This window comes from Erpetoichthys calabaricus, chromosome 5 (genome assembly GCF_900747795.2).
Source record: "Erpetoichthys calabaricus chromosome 5, fErpCal1.3, whole genome shotgun sequence".
NCBI classification, from domain to species: Eukaryota; Metazoa; Chordata; class Cladistia; order Polypteriformes; family Polypteridae; genus Erpetoichthys; species Erpetoichthys calabaricus.
In genome coordinates this window covers 206,710,055-206,726,838 of record NC_041398.2, presented here as the reverse complement: position 1 = coordinate 206,726,838, position 16,784 = coordinate 206,710,055, and positions in this window count along the sequence as shown.

The following is a 16,784-nucleotide window of genomic DNA, read 5'->3' as shown; positions in this document are numbered from 1 at the left end:
GCATTTTATGATCATCACAGTGAGTTTAGTCACAGAAATTGACTAAATCTCAACTAATGCTGCCAATGTCTATTTCTCTGAAAAACATGCTGCCACAGGTTTCAGGAGTTCGTTGAAGTACTGTTTTGGGTGACATCTCCAATCTAAATTGTCTTGCTTTTTTAATCATATAGCTCTTTAAGACAGCAATTGTTGACCAAAGTGCCTATACAATGAAACAAATCAGAACACACAATAACACCATTACACAATAAGATACAGGAACCACAATAAAAAAATACAAAAAAGAACAATATAATACAATCTGATATTAATAAAGCTGAACAAATGTTTTTTTGAAAGGTTTTGGTTGCTGAAAAATGCTGGGTGATTATAACAGACAGCTTCAAGGTAAACACAAAGCCAATTTTGGATTCAGGCATCAGGTATACATTTGGAGAAACATAAAATTAAGTTTAACTGATTTTAGTGAGTTTAATAGCTTCTGACAGGGTGCCTCGAGGGGAGTTGTGGCATTGTATGAGGAAGTTAGGAGTGGCAAAGAAGTATGTTTGAGGGAAGTATGATAGTGGTGAGGACTGCAGTAAGATTGTTGGATGCATTCAACATGGAGGTGGGATTACATCAGGGATCGGCTCTGAACCCTTTGGTATTTGGAATGTTGATGGACAGGTTGACAGACGAGATGAGACAGGACTTCCCATGGACTATGATGTTTGCTGATGACATTGTGATCTGTAGAAAGAGTAGGAAGCAGGTCAAGAAGACACTGGAGAGGTGGAAATATGCTCTGCGGAGAGAGAAATGAAGGTCAGTAGGACCAAGACAGAATACATGTGTGTGAATGAGAGGGAGGTCAGTGGAATGGTGAATATGTAGGGAGTAGAGTGATCGAAGGTGGATGATTTTAATTACTTGGGATCAACAGTACAAAGTAACGGGGAGTGTGGAAGAAAGGTGAAAAAGAGAGTGCAAGCAGGGTGGAATGGGTGGAGGAGAGTGTCAGAAGTGATTTGTGACAGACGGACATCAGCAAGAGTGAAAGGGAAGGTCTACAGGACAGTAGTGAGATCGACTTTGTTATATGGGTTTGAGATGGTGGCACTGACCAGAAAGCAGGAGATAGAGCTGGAGGTGGCAGAGTTAAAGATGCTAAGATTTGCATTGGGTGTGACGAGGATTGACAAGTTTAGAAATGAGTACATTAGAGAGTCAGCTCAGAGAGGCGAGATTGCGTTGGTTTGTGCAGAGGAGAGATGCTAGGTATATTGGGAAAAGGATGTTAAGGATAGAGCTGCCAGGCAAGAGGAAAAGAGGAAGGCCTAAGAGAAGGTTTATGGATGTGGTGAGAGAGGACATGCAGGTGATGGGTGTAACAGAGCAAGATGCAGAGGACAGGAAGATATGGAAAAAGATGATCCGCTATGGTAACCCCTAATGGAAGCAGCCGAAAGAAGGAGAAGAGAGACAGTGTGTTTAATAGCTTAATGATGCAGACATATTGCGTTAAGTTCAATTGAGCTAAAACTGTTCTGCTGTTGTTTTTCATTTGTAATCAGCATCTGGTACTACTTGTTTCAGTGTCCAACAATTGTTGGCAACCATTGAAGGATTACACTTGTTCTGATACCACATTTCCATAGTTTCAATGTGCTGGTGAAACCTTTAACCATGTCCATCACTACCTGCACCAATATCAGCAAGCGTCCAAGTGTGAATGCAATAAATGAACCTTTAGCAATATGTTGCACTTCATGATTTTGTATGCTTTAATCATGCTGTCAATTAGCCAGATACAGTTTTGTGTTCAGTAGATGCCAAGCAAATTCTCAACAACATCCTTCCTTGAGTGCCTTCCATGCAATTTCCTCTGGCCCTACTAACAGATCTTTGAACCACTTGTCATTGATGTTGAATCTAATTCATGGACAAATAAAAATGTCTTTCTTAATCATGGCAACTATTATTTGTGGAAACATCTGCCTTAAATATAAAAATCCTACATTTTCCTTGTTCATCACTTTCACAAAATATTTATATGAACAGCAGGCAAAAATATCGTTGTTGGATCGACAAGTGTTTTAAGTGCCACACTTTTCTGCCCTGCAGCTAAACACTTATGGAGCAGCCAATGTTTTTTAATCTTTAGCCCAGCCACCCCATATGCAAATGAAACAGTACTTGGTATATCTAAGCTGCATTCCTAGTGGCAGTGGCACTGCTTTTAGATCATAACAGATGGTTTAGTTTTAGTTGTTATACTTTATTTGCATACTTATACTATGAGATGAAATCACAAAAGTAGGTAATACAACAAGTATATGATTGAAACATTTAAAGGTGGTTTTTGTGATTAGTAGGTGTGGGGAACAGCCCGGACACAGACAGGTAGACACGATGGTTTCACCACACACACGTTTATTATACATTTCTATTTACAAGTTCGTGCATCAACCCAGTGCCGCAGCACCAATCACCCCTTGAGTCCTTGGCCACAACGCAATGCCTCGTACTGTCTCTAGTCCATCTCCACCAAGCTTCGTCCTTCTTCCTCCCGACTCTTGCCCACAACTGGAGGTAGGCGGCCCTTTTGATCCACCCCGGAAGGGCTCCAGCTGCATCCTGAGGGCTCGTAGCCACACCCCTGTGTGGCGGAAGCTCCAGCGGTGAAACCGGAAGTCCACCGGGTGTCTCCAATTCTCTTCCCCCCAGCACTTCCCGGTGTGGCGGAAGTACTGAGGTCTAACACTCCCAAGGCATTGGGGCGCCCCCTGGCGGTGACCACGGGCCCCTACAGGGTAGAGCTTCCAAGCTCTGTACCCATGGCCCCCAAAGCAACCAGGGCAGACGCCCCCTCGTGTTCTGGAGGAGGCATGAGCCCTCCTCCGGTCCTCCTGGGTATTCCGGCCTGGCAACAACCCCAGCCGGGTGCCACATAGGCCAAAATCCATAACATGCACCCAAAAGTGTTCAAGAAGCAAAACCTTTGTTGTCCAGTTTAATAAGACAAATTGAGGTAAAACACAAAGAATAAAAATAGGTTTTAAGCTGAAATTTAAAATTTGCTACTGTTGAGACCAATCTGATATGAAGGGTTTAGGAATTCCAAAATCTAGGGGAAACCACTGAAAAAGCACAGTCACAGTCTCCCTAGGAAATTGGTCTGTGGATTTAAGTAATCTAAATGGCCTGTGAAAGAGTAAAAAATCTGTAAGATATGGTGCTTATCCTCAATTCTAAACTTAAATTTGAAGCCAGTGAGGCAATGTCAATATTGGTGATATTTGCTCATATCAGCGTTTGCAATTTTGGACTATCTACAAGTGGGAGATAGATACCTTTCTAACTACTGTATAAAATGAATTGCAGTAGTCAAATCAAGATAAAAAAAAGCTTGTATTACTCTCTCAAATTGGTTAAAAGTTAAAAATGGCTTAACTTTAGTCAAGGTTCTTAAGTGATGAAAACTAAGTTTAACAACCAAATATATTACCTTATCAAATTTAAAAGCATCGTTAGCAATCCCACCTACATTCTTTAAGTGGAGTTTTAAGTAAGAACAAGCCAGAAGGCCAAGACCCTCTTCAGTCTCCTCCTCATTAACATTCAGGAAATTTGAGAACATTCAAGCCTTGATCTTCTTGATAAAGTTTAATGAGTGTTTTATAAAAATGACTATTATCCATCCATCCATCCATCCATTGTCTCCCGCTTATCCGAGGTCGGGTCGCGGGGGCAGCAGCTTGAGCAGAGATGCCCAGACTTCCCTCTCCCCGGCCACTTCTTCTAGCTCTTCCGGGAGAATCCCAAGGCGTTCCCAGGCCAGTCGAGAGACATAGTCCTTCCAACGTGTCCTGGGTCTTCCCCGGGGCCTTCTCCCGGTTAGACGTGCCCGGAACACCTCACCAGGGAGGCGTCCAGGAGGCATCCTGATCAGATGCCCGAGCCACCTCATCTGACTCCTCTCGATGCGGAGGAGCAGCGGCTCTACTCTGAGCCCCTCCCGGATGACTGAGCTTCTCACCCTATCTTTAAGGGAAAGCCCAGACACCCTGCGGAGGAAACTCATTTCAGCCGCTTGTATTCGCGATCTCGTTCTTTCGGTCACTACCCATTGCTCATGACCATAGGTGAGGGTAGGAACATAGATCGACTGGTAAATTGAGAGCTGAGCCGCAAGGCGAAGCTCCTTTTTCACCACGACAGACCGATGCAACGCCCGCATTACTGCGGATGCCGCACCGATCCGCCTGTCGATCTCACGCTCCATTCTTCCCTCACTCGTGAACAAGACCCCGAGATACTTGAACTCCTCCACTTGGGGCAGGATCTCGCTACCAACCCTGAGAGGGCACTCCACCCTTTTCCGGCTGAGGACCATGGTCTCGGATTTGGAGGTGCTGATTCTCATCCCAGCCGCTTCACACTCGGCTGCGAACCGATCCAGAGAGAGCTGAAGATCACGGCCTGATGAAGCAAACAGGACAACATCATCTGCAAAAAGCAGTGACCCAATCCTGAGCCCACCAAACCGGACCCCCTCAACGCCCTGGCTGCGCCTAGAAATTAAAATGACTATTATTATATTATAAATATGTGTATCGAACGGTACAAAATACAATATTTGTTCAAGACAGACTCTAAAGAGAGCAGGTATAAAGAAAATAGGATTGGCTCAATAATGGATCCCTGCGGGGCTCCACATGTGAGGGAGAATGTATAGGATATGCCAGTGTGGTACAGCAGTTAAGGCTTTGAACTTCAAACTGTGATATTGTGGGTTCAAATCCCACCACTGACACTGTGTAACCCTGAGCAAATCACTTCACCCTCCTGTGCTCCAAATGGAAAATCAAAAGATATGTAACCAGTTGTATCTCAGAGGTTGGACAAATAAATAAATGTAAATGTAATGATGAAAACTTATTTAACTGAAAAGATTCTGCCCGTAAGACATGATTTAAACAAGTCAAGGTTTATATCATAATACCAACATACTGCTCAAGGCTAGAAATAAGAATGCTATGATCAATTAAATGCTGCACTAAAATCTAAAAGCAAAAGAATGGCCGAATTTCCAGATTCTGCTCTTTGTAGTAGATCATTATATACTGTACTTTTAGTAGTGTAAATTCAGTGTTATTGACGGCTTTAAAGCCAGACTGCAACACCTCAGAAACACTATACTGGTCCAAAAATGCCTGCAATTGAGAAAGGGCAATGTTCTCCATTACTTTAGAAAGATAGAACTTTCTGTTCCCAGTGACATGTTCGGCTTTTTACAGAGGTTCTTTAATTAAATAAACAGATACTCAAGACTAGTAACTCCTAAAAGTTCTGAAACAAAAAGAAAAACAGTGAGAAACATGGAGGATCCATAGGAAGGGTAATCTAGAAATTGGTCTAAAAAGGAGAAGATTAAAGGTATCCAGATATGACTTTTTTGATTAGCAGGCAGCACTTATACATGCCCAGCTTTGCAGTGAAAAGTCTGGGTAATGACTTAACTACTTGTATTAAGTCCATGAATAGTATACATGAACCCCTTTGAGGGTGCTCAATAGCATTCTCCATGACCTTGTGAAACTCCACCCATACGCGGTAGCACTGTTGTGACTGCTGCCTTCTTGGTTTTCCAGTACCTATCAGTCAAATCCAGACAATCCTCTAATACTATTATTGCTCAGAAGGCATCTTTCTTCAACTTGACAGCTTCTTTTACAGGTGATATCCACCACTGAATTCTTGAGTCATCACCATGACAGGCAGAATACTTTTTGGCCACAGCTCCTTGCAGCCACTTCCACCACTGAGGTGTTGAACAGGGTCCGCTCAGATTCCAAATCATAAACCTTTCCCATGACACCAGTAGAAGCTCCTCCAGAGATGAGAGGTGAATTTTGATTTTAATTTAATATATTTTATTAATCCCCAAGTGGAAATGAAGCACACCATCATTACCCATTCAGGTCTTCTAGGTTTAGGCAAGTGGTTTCTTTGTCTGAGACAGCAGACCACACTGCACCTCTGTTAACATGAGAACATATGGCCTAAGATTAGATATACTGTAATGTCAATCACTGACCTCTGGTCTGAGTGAAGATCTGTCACAGGCAGTAGATTATCGCAAATACAAGTCATGCAAATTGCTTTTGCATTGTGTCTTAATTGGCAATACTGCAGCTATTACAGTACACCATTGTAACTTTATTGTTTGAACAGAAAAATGGGTGACATTTTCAGCATATAATTTATGGTATTAGCATGGTTTTATGTATTGTTCCAGACCCAGTTTATAGGCATCAGTTTTCATTTATGTCTACTTCAACACATTTAACATAGCATAATAACAGATTTTATAGTTGCAGGTGTCAGGGCCTATCCTGGAAATATCAAGCACAAGGCAGGAAGAAGCACTGGACAGGAAGGCATTCAATTGCACAGCCCCATTTACTGGTATTCATCTGGGGCAAATTCAGAATCACTGAATTAACTCAACCTGTACATTGTTGGGTATGGATAAGGAAAACTAAGTACTCAGAGAAAAACCCATGAAGACATTGAGAGTATGTGCAAAATCAACACAGACTTTGACTGGATACCGGACACAAAACCAGGATACAGGATCGATGAAGTATCAGTGTTTACACTGTGCTATTTTTCAGCACAATTAGAAATTTTAAATCGAAATATAATTAAATGTGATTAACACAGCCAAATCATAAAACTACAAAATACAGAGTCCTGAATTGATATTGTGGGGAACAGCCCGGACACAGACAGGTAGACGAGACGGTTTCACCACACACACATTTATTTACATTATTTACATTCATCTTAGTGCACAATACCCAGTGCCGCAGCACCAATCACCCCTTAAGTCCTGGCCACAACGCAATGCCTTCTCCAAGTCTCTGGTCCACCTCCACTCCTCTTCACCAAGCTTCGTCCTCTTCCACCCGACTCTTGCCCCTGACTGGAGGGAGGCGGCCCCTTTTGTACACCCCGGATGGACTCCAGGTGCATCCTAAGGGCTTCTGTAGCCACACCCCTGTGTGGTGGAAGCTCTGTCGGTGTATCCGGAAGTCCTCCGGGTATCCCCAATACTCTTCCCCCCAGCACTTTCGGGTGTGGCAGAAGTACTGAGGTCCAGGGCTCCCAAGGCATCGGAGCGCCCCCTGGCGGTGACCATGGGCCCCTACAGGGTTGAGCTTCCAAGCTCTGTACCCGTGGCCCCCACAGCAACCAGGGAGGACACCCCCTCGTGTTCTGGAGGAGGCACAAGCCCTCCGCCGGTCCTCCTGGGCATCCCGGCCAGACATGAACCCCCGCCAGGTACCACAATCTCTTATCCCAAACACTCCCTATGAGGATTCTGCACCTTTTCCTGTGTCTTTGTGGACTTTCCAGCAGGTACTCTGGGTTTCGTCTCACATTTGAAAGATAAGTGTGTCAGATTAATTTGTAGTTCTAAATTAGCCCAGTATGAGTAAGTGTAGGTATGCATGTGAACACGTCCTATGATGCACTTGTACCACATGCAGCTCTGGTTACTACCTTACTCTTAGAGTCACTGGGTTTGCCTCCATCCATTCTCAACCCTAAACTGGCTAAGCAGGTTATAAAACAAAGCTATGGAAAGACATATGTATGAAATATAATATAAAACTGTCTTTTTTGTGTTCATACTCTGCATATGTAATATGTTTTTTTCATTCTAACAATCAAAGAACTGCTGACATATTCATAAACCTGAGCAATTAAATTTGATCTTGATATTTAATCCTTGTAGAATTTTAATCATATTGGAATTGGCATAGGTAATGACAGAATTATGAGTCTTTGATGTCTTAACCTTCACAACAACCTTTAATATTAAATACTTTTAATATCCTGATGTACTGTCCACGTATCAGAAATAACAAAAACCTGTCACATGCAAGCTGCGAGTGTGGCAGCCTGGCTCTGAAAATGGAAGGTATGGGGAAGGATAAGGGTTACACTGTTGTTAAGTAACCACCTTTTGTTTCCCTCAGAGCAGAAGACCACTTTTGGGACAAACAGTAATCTGAACTTCATCCCCCTGACCCCTACTCTGACCCCACAACAGCACCTATATAAGAAGAGATGTGACCAGAAGACACTTGTTATTGTGGACCCTGCTGCTAGTAAGGATGCTACACTCAGTAGACGAGCAGAATATTGAGAAGAATAAAGAACATACTGTTGATTCTGTGCTGTTTATTTAAGTGCACTTCATTGTCTATTAAACAGCCAATTGCCTCAAAATGGCTGATGGTGTTTTTGATTGTCTCCTACTAACCTCACATATTAAACTATGAGTTGGCCAAGTTCTTCTGGTCAGTAAAAGACTCCAATAATTTCCACAACATTCTTGATTCTGAACATTTTTCTGCTTAGCAGTTTATCCATAACAGATGATAAACTTGAAAGGCAGCTCTACATGTCACTTAGATTAGGAAAAAAACAATTGTTGCACGAAACACCACAGTATATAAAAATGTACTTTTATGGAACACATGGAATGGATGAAAAAAGAAAATAAAGCAAGCACATAAAGCATAAGAACTTCAAACATTTTAAGGTATTACATACAGTAAGTGTACACTGTGTTCATACTTTATTCCTTGAATTCCCCCTTTTCCGGTTACTAGGTTAATCACAGGTTTGTCATGTTACTCATGTTAAGAATTATTCCAAAATGAGTAACTTCCATGAGCTTTTGTCTCCTAAAAACTAAATCTGCATTCCATATAAAGAGCCTGAAACCTACTGAAGATCTTCCTGGCCAGAGTGGCATGTTCCCTGGGATGGCTTCTGAAGAATTTCTCCTAACATCAGGGTGGGTCTTGGCCCATCCATTTTCTAGTATTCTTCCTGTTTCATGCCCATTCTACATTTCTCTGCCAGTATGCAACTTGCCACATGTTTTCAAAGTCTTTAGCTCCTACAAAAGATATTGTCCTGACAATGTCATTGGGAAAGTAAATACATCTGAGTTACTATTTCTAGTTATCCAGTAGCAGAAGGAAACATTTCAAAAATGCCTTTTCTCCACTGATTGAGATTTGGATTTCAAGTCATTATATTATGCTAATTTTTTAAAGATATAGTGAAATTATCTTCTTGAAAAATGTGACATTTATTTATTACATTTCTTTGTTTATTTATTTATTGCATATAATCCTGTGTAGTGGTAACTGACGAAATTCGCCAAAGCATTTTTCACAGAGATTATGTTGTATTCACCGAATATTTTTCTGGAAATTTGCTAAAATTTTCCAAGTTAGGTGAACATTTTTTCCCAGCATCCCTAAGATGCTTGACGAGAACACAGTAGACATCACAGATCAGTAGCAGCCATAATAATAATAATAATAATAATAATAATTCATTACATTTATATAGCACTTTTCTCAGTACTCAAAGCGCTATCCACACAGGGAGGAACCAGGAAGCGAACAGAACTTTCACATAAATGTACTGTTAGTGTTCTCCACCTTACATTTTACATTGCTGCCCAATCAGCCTTGCTCGTGTGTGATGTCACAACCCAATCTGTACTCCAACCGGATTTACACCCTACAAAAAAAAAAAAAAAAAAAACTCAGTATTTTTATTTGAGGGGTACACTACCTGACCAGAATGACAATACTATGAGTACTGTTGCTGAATACATGTGTTCACTCATTCGCCACTGAGAAATATGGCTAATTTCAAATGTCCGCCAAATGCATACATAATTATCAATGCAGTGCAACAACGAGTCAAAACAAACCTTAAAAGAGACCCCCTCACCCTCCTCGAATCACTAAACATGAGACCTGTGAAATAATAATAATAACGAAAGATGTATTACTATTTACAAGTTCTTTCTTCATGATAGAAGAAAAAAATGTAGAACATTTGGGAGTTAGATCAAAAAAACAAAAAAGACATTACAACTACATGGACCCAGTGACCTCAAACAATGGCATAAGCCAGTCTCATTAGGCCCCCGAAGACTGGAACTGTGAGAGTGCAATGATATATATATATATATATATATATATATATATATATATATATATATATATTCTTATATAATACGCTACCATAGCTGTCTGTTTATCTATCCAGGATTTTAAATCACCTGTAGCTCATGAACTGTTTCAGCTATTCACATAAAATTTCGCACATAAAATTATGTGATGTCTTCTATCCGCTTTTGGGGTGATGATTGACCTCCGAGGTAATTCCTCTTTTTATTTTTATTTTATTGTAGAATACGGGCATCATTCTCATTCTCTACCACCTTCACCGTCATTTCCTCTACCTCTTCATATCTTAACTCATTCTTGAGGCAGATTGAAGACTTGAGTGCCAGCTTAAGTGAAAAATTAAAGAAAATGAAAAGTTTTCTTAGTAGTAGTTTCAAGTAATTGCAACACAAACACTGACTTAATAAGTTTTAACGCGAAAAGATGCCGATGGAAGAAGAGAAGAAGCTGGCCGCTATGGTAGAGAAAAGAAGAGCTGCTCAGACAGTAGCATGCGCATCAACCTCTGAGCAAATGAATGCTAAACGTACAGAGAAAGAGTAGGAAAACTGTAAGTCAAGTTTATTCACTGCACATTACCGTACAGTGCACCATTACTGGTATATATATATATACTGTATATATATTTAACTTATTGCTAGTTTGTGACCATTTGTTGTATTTTGTTTGTGAACAGACCATTCAGTCCAACAAGGCTTGCCAATCCTATTCATGTAATTCCTCCGTTAGAAATTAGTAAAACTTTGAAACATTAGAAAAACTATATTCCTTTATTCCTACTGACTTCAATGCATTTAGTTCCTGAACATTTCTGTGATTTCGGTGAAATCATGGTGAAGGAAATCCTGAGGGGTTAGCTTATTACTAGTTTTGAGAATCTTAACTCTGCTGCAACTCTAGGAACCTGGAACCTCCATTCCAATCAGATCAAAATCTGTAGGTGTTTGTATGTTCATATTGTGATTCCATGAATCTATTAAGTTCCCCTTTCACATTCCATAGATGTGCCAAAAAGGCTAACCGAACTTCGACAGACAGACAGACAGACAGACAGACAGACAGACAGACAGACAGACAGATAGATAGATAGATAGATAGATAGATAGATAGATAGATAGATAGATAGATAGATAGATAGATAGATAGATAGACATCATGAGCATGTGCATGAGTGTATCCTGAGATGGACTGACATCACAACCAGGGTTGTCTCTTTTGTGTCTGTTGCTGCCAGGGTATTCTCTAGCATACTGTGATCAATGATTAAGATGGGGAACTAGTAATTTGATTTTAGCGAAGCTTAAGTTTCAGACAATCACATCCATAATTATCCAAATATCTTGACTATACATTGTTCTCTTCTCTTGCTAAATGAATCTTAGCCTGGAAAAGTCTATTAATCTTTTATATCTAAGATGTCTCACTTAAAGGTTTTCCAATGTTGTATCAGTTCTAGTGTCTACATAAGCACAGGAAATTCCAGTCTCTGCATTACATCTTGCCTGAAGAAGGGGCCTGAGTTGCCTCGAAAGCTTGCATATTGTAATCTTTCTTGTTAGTCAATAAAAGGTGTCATTTTGCTTAACTTCTCATCACATGCATAATGGCTAACATGGTACAACACCCTAGTATTACAATAAATGGCACAAAAATTAAAAGAATGTAACAACAAGTTTGACAAACAGGAGCAGACCATTAAGCCCATGCAGCTTGCCTGATTTGTTAGTTGCTAAGTTGTCCTGATATCTTTTTAAAAGCTGACGAGATATCTGCTTTAACTACATTAAACACACTTGTTTCCAGTTCCCCAGTCCAGTGGTGTGAAGAAATGTTTCCTTGATCCTATCTTGAATGCCCAACCTCATATAAAGTTTTGCATATCCATCAACCCCCCCCTTTCAAACCTGCTTATTTCACTTCAAGGCCAATGGAATTTGGAGTTTATCTCAGCATTACTGGGTACATGGCAAAAATCAATCACTTGTAGGATTTCAGCCAAACACAAGGAGAAGTTTGAAGTCTCCATTCACACTCAACTTTGATACACGGATGGCAATCAGAGTACACCATCAGCATGTTCGTACGAAGTGTAGCTGGCCCAAGGGAACTGAACCCAGGTAAAGCAGGAGCTATGATGCAGAAGCATTAGCCACTGTGCTATCATGCTCAAAGACTGGCAGAAATAAGTAAATATGAACAAAACAATGAGCTTCAATGTTGATAGTTAAATAAATGAAGGAACTTTTGTTAAAAATAAAGCACCTGGGTGCAAAGAGGCACCAGATAAAGGGTTAAACCTATAGCAAGTTTACCATCAGATCATTAGACATCTGCACAAAGACAGAAAAAAATTAAAAATCAATGTATATTTTCATTGCAGTACACCCGTGCTGTCAAGCATTTTTAAGTACCACACAAAGCTTTTGGTATGGCAGGGTGTTTTATCAGGTGAGCCTGCAGACAGCTGACATTCAGCTTTGTTGCATTTTGATTCATTGTGTGAAATGCCACTGATTTGCCTTCTGATTCAGCAGAGAGTGAGAAAACCCTTCCTGGACAGCAGCTTCCAACTTTTATGGAGCCATCTGTTCATTCTTGTTAGAATTTACAAATAACTCTAAAGTGCATAGTGCCAAAAATGCAAGTTGGTGTGTGTTTGTGTGTGTGAGAGAAAGAGAGAGGCATGCCTTGTGTAAGTCTAACTTACAAACACTTTAGGGCTGTTGGAACATATAGCTGACGTCAATAATGGCACAGAGGCTGGGACTGCTGTTTTTAAATTATGCTTCCCTCAGACCTTACATTTCTAAATGCCATGGATCTGTTGGTTTCACAGCTTTACACCTAACGTCCAGTAAAGACATCAACTTCCCAAAACAGCATCTGCACCCTGTGTGATTACATCAAAGCCTTTTGGAATGTATGGCCCCTGAAGGCCCTGAAAATGGAGACTGAAAAAATTTTGAAAGGCTTTGCTGGCTGAAATTTTTTTCCCCCTTGTCAGGCGCAAATAAACAGCTCTCAATAGGGTGCTCACCACAAGCATGTCAGCACATATTATACAGTCTGGTGCTGAGTGGATGTGTCAGCTGCCCATTAGACCACACTAAAATAGAATTGCTGGGAGCCTGAAGCATGAAGCATGATATTAGATAAAGTGATGAAATTTCACTCGATTAAAGAGCTGGATCAAGGACAGTTACCTCAGGAAATGCCTCTTATTTTTTTTTTTTTTACCCTCAGACGTTCACACACATAGATGATCTAGGCTGCCCAATATTTGTACTTGCAAAGAAGTTGATATTTCTGCTTCTTACATGGTACAGTATCTCTATGTAACTGGAGATAAACAAAAAAGATAACAACAGTGAACATTTTGGTTGCAACACATTGAACAAGATTCTTACTTGAAGAGCTTCTTGGACCTTTGTTCAAAGAAACATGATAGAGGGCATCACAAGAGGTGCTACATTATGCCAAGTGGTAAGCTGCCAAGAAAGTGGAAGGCAGAGCAGAGCAGAACACATTCATGACTATCTTTTGCTGCTCTTTTCAATCAAGCTCTGTGCCTACGGCTTTGGCCTTCTTTTTAAGGTGATGGATATTTTGTGAGTATGTCTAAATTAGTGATCAGCCTCTAAGGGTCCAGAACAATATGAAGTCCTTACCACAGAAAATAGATGTTGGCAAGCCTTTTGAACAAACTTTACTTTTACAGAAGTGGAAAGAACTGCATTCAAGACAAAATCCAGTTTAATTATTTCTGTTAACTTATCACAATTGTGAATTTACTTTGCCCCTTGGCATACAATACAATAAGGTGGCAGGATCTTGCCTTAAGAATGGGCTCACAAAGGGATTATTCATTCCCACTCTTGTTGCCTCAAAGGTGTCTCCCTTTGGTATTTAGCTGTTATCTCAACTTAATAAGATCATAAAAATCAAATTGTCTCATAGATACAGCACATTTAATAAAACATTGCAAAATCACATTTGCTTTTGATCCCCCAAGTACCAAAGATTATTAGCCTGTTATTTTACCAATTCAACCTTTTGATGACAGGAATGTATCTAAATGTCAGCCTCTAAAAACTCTTGCTTCTAAGGTGAAAGATTTAACATGCTTATAGGATTTTGATACAGCAAAATAGAAGAGTGAGAGTTATTATAAATACATCCGAGTCTATAAAAAATTATCATATCTAATATATGCAAATTGCTGTTTTTTACATATTGCTTCTTAAAACATTTGGCAAAATGTTTTCATTTTCTGTTTGTTTGCTTAATATTACTGAAGAATTGAAGTGCTACTTTCAAGTGATATTTATATCCGCACACATGTGCTGCCCACTTCACGTGTCACTTTACTGCACAGAAAATTTAGATGGTAACTGGTGATTACATATCAGCCGGATAATTAAGTATAGCAAGAAAATCACAGTTATGTATGTTAATGTGGGTGATCTATTGAAATTTGACAACTGGTATATCATTAACCTTGGACGGTTACTCTGATGAACAGCAAGTAAATGAAAACATTGACAACTTGCCAGCATACACAATGTCTTCCGTTCGCCTTCCTTGCTTAAAGATTAATTATGTAAAGAAATACACTCTGTGAAAATGCAAAAAAAAAAAAAATCCAGTCTTATTTTCTTATTTGAATAATCCAGCTTTTGATATGTTGACTGTGCTCAGAAAATGTAATGACTGTCAGCTAGCAAAGCTGACAAGAATAACAAAGTGCTCATGGGTCTCTTTTTATTGAATACGGTGAAAGCATTTAAAATGTGTGGTATGAATATGTGCCAGGGTCAAAAAGGGCATGAAAGAGGACATAGTCCAACTGGGGTGACTAGTAAAGGAGGATCCACATTGGTGAATATTAGATGGGGTCACCAATTAATGGTGCTAATAAGAGCAAGGACAGAGTCAGTGCCTGCAGTGAAGTGACAAGGTGATTGGCTCCGGTGGAGGAATTTTCATACTAGAGTAGATTTTTTTTTAACATTACAAAATGATCATGCAAATAAATGAAAGTTAAGTATTAACCCTAAGAGTTATATACATATAATTTTACTTTGAGCTCTTCACTTTTGTGACCTTGTTCTATAACAGCTCCCTAGGCTGATGTTTAATCAATTATGTTAAACTCTTTTGTAAGACACTTTGGATAAAAGTGTCTGCTAAGCAAATACATGTAGATGTAAATATCAAGTGCATAATTAAAATACTACTTTTAAAAAGTGTAAGAAATAGTTTCATTTTAACAGTTTCAGATATTTCAGGACTTCACTTCACACTGAGCATCCAAGAATCAAAAGGGCACATTTCTAAGCTACAGGTAAGTAAATGATACTGACACTCATTTCCTGGATCTTCCATACATTTCTAGTCACCCAATACCTGTTCACTTGACACCATCCCCTCACATCTCCTCCAGGGTATCCTTCCCTAACAGATTTCTGCAGTTACACACAACATCAACACCTCACTCAGCATAGGCACCATCCCTACTGTGTTCAAACAGGCCCTAATAACTTCCCTTCTCAAGAAGCACACACTCGACCCATCTCAAGTATGTAATTACAGATCAGTCTCTCTCTCCTCTCCTTTCTATCCAAAACACTGAAATTTGCTGTCTCTAACCAAGTCTCTTCCTTTCTGCTACAGAACAGACTGCTTGATCCTAATCAGTCAGGCTTCAAGAGAGGGCATTCCACTGAGACACATGTACTTGCTTTTGTCAACACATTACAGCTGGCTGGAGCTACCAGTATGTCATCTGTCTTCATCCTGCTAGATCTCCCCACTTCATTCAACACAATCAACAATCAGATTCTCCCTGCAACCCCTTGGCATTATTGGTACCTCCCTCAGTTCATTTGTGTCCTACCGTGTGTCCTGGCAAGGAGAGATATCAAGAGTGCACCAGGCAAGCACAAGTGTGTCTCAAGGATCGGTGTTGGATCCTCTCCTCGCCTCTCTATACACTTTCTCACTAGGTCCAATCATTCTGTCTCTTGATTTGTTTTATCATTGCTATGCCAATGATTTGTAGCCATACTGTACATGTGATTCTCTACAGATAACAAAACTGTATCAGCTGGAAACTCTGAATGTCTCACTGAAATTGCAGCCTGGATGAAAGAGCATCATCTCCAGCTCAACCTAGCTAAAATGGACCTTATAGTTGTTCCATCTCGTCTGTCTACAATATTCAGCCTCCAGTCTCTATTTAGCTCGGCTCACTATTGCTAACACCAGTAAAGTCCGTACATAACCCTGGGGTTGGGGATTGATGATCAGCTGTCCTTCACTGACTGTGTTGCAACAGTTTCTTGCACTTGCAGATTCACTCTTTACAACATCTGCAAGAGCAGACTGTATCTGATGGATTATGTAGCACAGTGAATCCAGCAGGGGGCACTAGCTCCCTTGTTGGAATAAGTTCTTTTGTAATTGCAGCATGTTACATAACCCAAAACTATACAGATATAATAAAAAAAAGCAATACCCCACCCTTAGTGATACGGCGGTAAGAAATCACATAGGAGAAATAACTTAGCTTTAGGTTTACAAGGCATAACAGACGAGGAAGTCATGACAAGACCTTTTGGGTAGTGGGGGTCCGATGTGTAGAGTGTACCATTTTCGCTGCTGCTCTGGAAGGATTTTCAGGATTGAACGATGGTATCTCCCATCGACTTCAAAGGTGTTGCG